Source organism: Lytechinus variegatus, chromosome 6, assembly GCF_018143015.1.
Source record: "Lytechinus variegatus isolate NC3 chromosome 6, Lvar_3.0, whole genome shotgun sequence".
NCBI classification, from domain to species: domain Eukaryota; kingdom Metazoa; phylum Echinodermata; class Echinoidea; order Temnopleuroida; family Toxopneustidae; genus Lytechinus; species Lytechinus variegatus.
Genome location: NC_054745.1, coordinates 6,017,442 through 6,023,758, shown reverse-complemented (window position 1 = coordinate 6,023,758; position 6,317 = coordinate 6,017,442).

Here is a 6,317-nt window from a genome sequence, read left to right as displayed (position 1 = left end):
TTGAAAATCAAAGTGTATTACTGGATAATATCCATGGTGATAAAAAGGCTAGAGTGAAAACGAAATACAAATTAGTTAATGTAGCTCCCAATTTCTAAAAAAGTACAAAATAATATACAAGTGTAATGTAGCCTTTCAGTTGGCGGTGACTTGTGATGCCGCTAATTTCATGGGAAACCTGAAGAGTGGTTCGTCTTTGAAAAAGAGAATTGGGAATATTTCCAATTTCATTTGCTCACAAAAAACGTGGCAATCAATACATGACGGAATATAACATAAAACATCGTTATTTGGTGCATCATTCGGTGTATTGTCTGTCATACATTGATGTCAATGTATTTTAGAACATTAGTTGTAATTTGTGTATTATGATCACTGCATGTTTTATAATTATTTCATATTTCATGTTAATTCTAAGAGCAAGATATTTCTAGTCGTTGCCTTTGTGTACGTTTGAAAAGAAAGTTAGGAAAGTTTTAGGAATATGACATATACAAATAGAAAAAAAAACACATTAGGCATCTTTATGACATAGGTTATAAGTTATGCGATACGTATAATTTAGATAGATAGATATAAATGGTTTATTAATAAAAATCAAGACATCATCGCGGCTAAGGCCGAATTGCGATGTTTTCACGAGGTAATAAAGACATAAAAAATATTCAAGCAATAACACAGATAATTACAACATAAATCATACGGATAAAGCATGGTATTGTTGTGGAAGTTTGGAAAGGTAAGAGATAGGTGGGAAGGAGGAGAGGCAGATAGAGAAAGAGAGGGGGGTGGATAGGGATAGAGAGAGAGACAGGGGGAGTGAAGGGAAGGAGTGGAGCAGAAAGTCAGAAGAAAAGAAGGTACAAACATTATGAAAGAGGCAAAAACACGAAGTGTACGTAAGAACAAATTCCGTCATATTCCGTTTTATAAATACAAACCTCACCATCTGAAAAAAATAGTAACGCAGTGACATGAGGTTTATTGCTACTTTGATCAGTTGATCGTATAATCAATAGTAATAATAATTGGATTTATATGGCACTTTTACCAGTGGATACAAAGCGGTTATGATTGCATAAGACAAGTTAAGGTTTATGGTTGAATAAGTATGTTTTGAGATGTTTTTTGAAGAGGTCATGAGAAGCGAGCTTTCGAAGATTGGAGGGAGTTTGTTCCAAAGACGGGGGGCAAGAGATTGAAAGGAGTTGAAACCAGCCTGTTTTCTGGATTTTGGAGTGACATAGGAAGGAGCAGCTGCAGAACGAAGAGAGTATGTAGATCTTTGTTGCTGAAATAATGAAGAAATGAAAGAAGGTAGTGTGGTTGACAGAGATTTATAGGTTTGAACAAGTATTCTGTAATGTATTCTATCAAAAACAGGTAGCCAATGTAGTTCATTTAGAAGAGGGGTAGCATGACACCATGTATATCGTTAAGAACTAAATCAATGTCATTTTCTCAAATGATGACAGGACAAAACATTACAGGTAATACAAGGTCAATAAAAGCATCAAACATAATACACTTAATGCGCTCTTCAGTCATTGTTTGTGTTTGTTTTTATTTCCGTCATAAAAAAACAAAACAATACATGTAGAGAGATACAAAGAGTATAATATAAACATACATAATGAAATGAATTCTAAACATTGATTAAAAAAGAAAAAAGAAAGAATAATGCTTGAAATACGTTAAGGAAATTATAGGATAAAAGACACAAGATCAAACTTAAAGGGGAATGATACCTTTGGAACAAATAGGCTTGTGTAGAAACAGAAAAATCAAAGAATAAGAATAAAGAAAGTTTGAGCAAAATCGGACAAATAGTGACAAAGTTATGAGCATTTGAATATTGCAATTAGTAATGCTATGGAGATCCTCACATTGGCAATGCGACAAGGATGTGTGATGTCACTGATGAACAACTTTCCCTTTGGTGGACTATAAAATACCCTCAAAATGTCTCTTTTTGCTTTTTCTTATGATGATACAAACTCTTTATCCATGATGTATTCTTAAAAAATATGTATTACATGCATTCATGTAGACAGAATACATGATTTATAGATAGATGTGATAAAAGAGGCAATTCTAACATTACAGGAAATACAAGGTCAATAAAAACATCAAACATAATACCCTTTATGCGCTCTTCAGTCATTGTTTGTGTTTGTTTTTATTTCCGTCATAAAAATACAAAACAATACATGTAGAGAGATACAAAGAGTATAATATAAACATACATAATGAAATGAATTCTAAACATTGATTAAAAAAGAAAAAAGAAAGAATAATGCTTGAAATTCGTTAAGGAAATTAGAGGATAAAAGACACAAGATCAAACTTAAAGGGGAATGATACCTTTGGAACAAATAGGCTTGTGTAGAAACAGAAAAATCAAAGAATAAGAATAAAGAAAGTTTGAGCAAAATCGGACAAATAGTGAGAAAGTTATGAGCATTTGAATATTGCAATTACTAATGCTATGGAGATCCTCACATTGGCAATGCGACAAGGATGTGTGATGTCACTGATGAACAACTTTCCCTTTGGTGGACTATAAAATACCCTCAAAATGTCTCTTTTTGCATTTTCTTATGATGATACAAACTCTTTATCCATGATGTATTCTTAAAAAATATGTATTACATGCATTCATGTAGACAGAATACATGATTTATAGATAGATGTGATAAAAGAGGCAATTCTAGTGAAATATATACTAAAGTAATGGGGAGAGATGTTCACAAGTGACATCACACATCTTTGTCGCATTGCCAATTCGCTATCTCCATATCATTAGTGATCGCAATATTCAAATGCTCATAACTTTCTCATTATTTGTCCGATTTTTCTCAAACTTTCGTTGATCTGTTTCTTTGATTTTTCTGTTTTCACACAAGCTATCTTGTTCCAATGGTTTCATTCTCCTTTAAGACAAAGGACGGTTAAATAACCAGATCGTATTCATCTGCACCAATTAAGTGCAGCTGGTACCATGGGAACCATATAAGAGAGAGAGTCATTAGGAGAGGACCATGAGAACAGAAAAAGAAAAGGAAAGGAAGAAACAAAAGAAAAGGTAGAAAAAAAGAAAGAAGGAAAGGAGAAAAAATATCCGTTTGCTTACTCCCCCCAACTACCCCCTCCCCGAGAAAAAAAAATCAAGGTCTCGAATGTGACAACGCTGATCTAAATTTAAGGTCATACAATTATGAATATTATCTTGGATGCTCTTAAACAACTTAGTCCCCCCCCCAAAAAAATGTGTGTTTACAATAAAGACTTCTTTTACCTATATAGTTCTTTCACCTATATACTTGACAATTAAAAGTTAGTTTTGATAAAAAAGAGAAATAATGGTACTAAAGGAGAATACTGTATATCCATCAACGCTGACACACTATAATGGTCACTTTGTTTCATCTTTTTGTTATGCTTTTGATTTTTTCCCATATTTTCAATTCCATTAACCCTTTTTTACTATCTGTCACGTGACCACTGACAGTGGTCACGTGACAGATAGTAAAAAAAGGGTTAATGAGAAATCGTATTTTTGATGGCAAAAATCGTACTGTCGTATTTTACTTGTTTTATCGTACTAAATACGATAAAATCGTACTGGTTGGCATCTCTGCACTGTCGATGTCACATTTTATCTTGAATTCTCCCTTCTTGGTTGGTGCCATCTTGACATAACCAAGCTTTTCACTACCAATTAAATACTCACATTTGCGTCCGGGACTGCGGCAGGAAAAATAACTTCGCGGCCTGGTCAGCGGTGGATGGTCAGTGGTGGCGCGGTTACATCAGGGAGTTGTGTCTTGTGTGGGCGTGAGTGAGGACGTCGGAAAGGGGTGGGGGGGGGGGGGGGCTGGATCTGCTGTGAACTTCCTCGACCGGCTCATTTAAAACATAAATTAGCATTCATTAAGACTACTTGGATCAAATTCATCAAAGAAAAAAAGAAAAGAGAAGACAAAAAGAAAAGAAAAAAAAATAACATGAAAAAAGGAGAAAAAAAAAGACAACGAAAATAACAGAAAAGAAATGGAAGACAAAAAAAGAAAAAAGAATTAAAAGAGAGAGAAGGAAAAAAGGAATGGAAAAAATATATAATAAGCTACTGAAAATGAACAAAAGCTGTGGCAAAATAGTAAATCCTGACTGGTTGCCAACCAAGGAAAGAAGAAGATCACTTGAGAGAGTAAAATGGCCCTAATTCTTCTGCCAGTAAAAATAAAGTTTCATAGTGGCGATATATCTTTCCAAGTTGGAAAAAAGAAGTCCAGAAGGTACCCTTTCTAGAATTAGTGTTAGATCGTCAGTCATATTCAATCATTTTTGTGAATCAGCAATATCTTTTGCCTGCCAGTTGTGACTAGGCCCCTGCGACAAAATTATAATTTCCTTTGTCAGTTGTTTGTCGGGTGTAGGTGGGTTTTGAACAATATATATATATATATATATATATATATATATATATATATTTGTTTGTCAGGCTTTAAGAAATCATCTACATTCACGTAACGATGCGGAACGAGTCTTTGAAACAAATCGTCGGGGATGAGTGAAGGGGGAGGGGGCTTCGGTCTTAAAATTCTAACTTTCCATTTTCAGTAACTATCAGGGGAAAATTAGGCCAAGCTCAAAAACACACACACTTTATATTTTTTTATATTTCCCTCTGCGCCTTGCTTTTACCGTGTAAACTTCGTAAAATAATTCCATTTTATGAGCAATAACGCTGATCACTACGGACGTTTATGGGATGCGTAAATGGTAGATTTTCGAATATTGTTGTAACAAACAATTCAACCGAACGTGAGTATTGGTGGACTACTGACCCACGTCCACTTTTGGCCTTTATACTGCGCCTGAGATGTGAAAGTAGAGAAACGTGATTATGGAACAACCTTCAAGAAAAAAACATCTATAATTGATCACGTTGTTTTTTCTTAACCCGGGGGCCGTTTCATATAGCTGTAGCGATTTTAAGAGCGACTGGTGATCCTTTCTTGTGGTAAATGGTATTATCATTGGCGCTGGTTAACCGCGATGAATGGTTCACCAGCATTTCTTAAAGTCGCTCTTAACTTTCGAATAGCTTTATGAAACATCCACCTGGAAACCCTGGGGGCCGTTTACGACAGGCGATCCTTTCTTACGCGCTAAACCACCAACAATGAAGATTTTGGTATATACCATTTACCACAAGAAATGATCATCAGTCGATTTTAAAGTCATTCTTATCACCCACCTGGGTCTTACGCTGTTTATATCGTATGACCTTATAAATATATACATATATAACCTGATGCAGATATGAGGATAACTTTTTCTTCAAAATAGACTCAATCGTCATGATCATGTCACGAGCTCAACTATTCTGCTTTCTATCCTGCATTATCGGTAAGAAATCAATGGTATATTTCCTTGTTTGTTTATACTTATTTCACTATGAAAAATATTCAGATTGACAGCAATATTAATAATAATATTCCGCATCGACGTCTCTAAGCGCTTTACAGATATATATTATTGAAGGACAGGGCAAGTATAATTAATTTGGATCTAGGCTGAATATATTGGGTTGTTTTGGTGAGATTTTTTAATGTCAATTAGCAAGAAGATTTGGGGTGCCCCAAGAGTCAATACTTGAGTTGAGTTTATTTATTTACTTAACAACAATATCAATAACGATAACAATGTGTTAACATCACAGCACAAACGTAACTATTCTAGTATACAGATGTAATTGCTAACATTATAAAGGATAAAATGAGAATAAAAACGATAAATCTGAATACATAAAATGTGACATGCATTTATAAACCTAAAACAAATGTTTTAACAAGTTTTAAGATCCTAGTCACAGTTTCCAATATTGATGATTGAACAAAAAGATACGTATATGGTTGAATGTTGTTGTTAAGAAGGAACCAGAAGGTAGCACAAGTGCTAGTCGAGACTGATTCCTTCAAATCTTTGATATTTTACATAAAAGAAATACGTGTGAACAGTGAATAATGCTATAAATGTTGTTTGAAAAATCACCACGTTATATAAAACATAAAACAAAAAGATACGTATATGGTTGAATGTTGTTGTTAAGAAGGAACCAGAAGGTAGCACAAGTGCTAGTCGAGACTGATTCCTTCAAATCTTTGATATTTTACATAAAAGAAATACGTGTGAACAGTGAATAATGCTATAAATGTTGTTTGAAAAATCACCACGTTATATAAAACATATAATTTGAATTAGAGATTTATATAGAATACTCTTTATTCTATTGAAATATTTCCTATTCT